The sequence below is a fragment of the Poecilia reticulata genome, linkage group LG13, assembly GCF_000633615.1.
Source record: "Poecilia reticulata strain Guanapo linkage group LG13, Guppy_female_1.0+MT, whole genome shotgun sequence".
In the NCBI taxonomy this organism is placed as follows: Eukaryota; Metazoa; Chordata; class Actinopteri; order Cyprinodontiformes; family Poeciliidae; genus Poecilia; species Poecilia reticulata.
This window is the reverse complement of record NC_024343.1, coordinates 12036378-12037763: the sequence shown is the minus strand read 5'-3', so window position 1 is coordinate 12037763 and position 1386 is coordinate 12036378.

Sequence of the window (1386 nt, the reverse complement as noted above, 5' to 3'; positions counted from 1 at the left end):
AACCCTGAAGAAAAAAGAAATGCCTGAAATAAGAAACCAAAATAGATTAGAGCAAAACCTATAAATAACCAGAAATGAGCGAATGCAAAACCTAACAAAACTCAACCAAAAGATACAAACCAAACCAAGTGGGGATCTGAGGAGAGGGAAGGGAAAAGCCTTCCCTCTGCTGTACGCCTAGCAGCTTTAAAGCTGCAGGACGCCAATCAGAGGAACACCCAACACCTGCAGGGCCTGACTGCAGGACCCTGCAAGGAAAAAGAGGGCAGGGCCCACTGATGCCGTAACAATGTTTAATGCTAATTCAAACACTTTTTTTGTCTTGAGCTCAACTTTTCCAGGTACAAAGAGGAGCATTCTGCTTTAAGACACAGAGCAGGGGTTGTAAACGATAAGCCACTGGTTACAGGACAAACTCTGACCACTGTCGCCTTTGTATTCCCAATATGAATATGATAATATATATAATATAATATATAATGATGCAGGAAAACTAGAAAGAAATATTTGGTTTTGAAAGAGAAATCTAAATCAACGGGGGAAAGCTTTCTTGCTTCTTCAGTGTGAAGTACTTTGAAGTCTTCTGGACTAAATGCTGTACAAGTAGAAGTCATTTACAAAAAACGAAAACTGGCCACACAGCCCTGATTAGTGCATCTCTTAACTCTGTAAATGCTTTTTTTTTTTTTTTATCTTTTTTTGTTTTGGTTGTCAGAAAAAACCCACAGGAATCCCACTGCTCAAGTGGAATATGAAACATGAGGGGTATGTATACGGATTTCTCAGATCTCTGTTATTTTTTTGCGGGCTGTTTTGTTTTTACTGAAAAAGCTAGTCGAGACACTCCTTTGAGGCAATGCTAAAAAGTTCATATAGCAAAGCTGTACATTTAACAATACAACCTTTATTTAAAAGGAATTTGCTATAACTTAACACATTTACAAATGTTTCAAAGTCTGAAAATAAAGGGTTTTTTTTTCAGTAAGCAAAAAAAATAAATAAATCTGTTAAGTCTAGATATTTCAAAATAACACCCATTGGAACTGTTATTACAAACGTATCTGGTTTTGTTTTAAGCTCAGAGTTTCAATAGTTCATCTAGAGAAAGTTGTCAGGTATATCTGAGCGCTCTGTTGTTTAAAGAACATGTATCTTTTATCACGATGTTGGTCCGGTGTTGATGTTCCCGCCTGGTTTATAGAAAGCACCACCCTAGCTTACTGCTCTGTAATACGGTAGCTTGTCAGAGATGATCGGCAGCTTTGTGATCAGGTTGTCAAACTGATTATTTAAAGCGGAATGTACTACAACAAAACATTTGATTTTTTTTTAATGCATCTAAATTCATATTGTTGTATATAATAACCTTATGCCTGCCTACATATA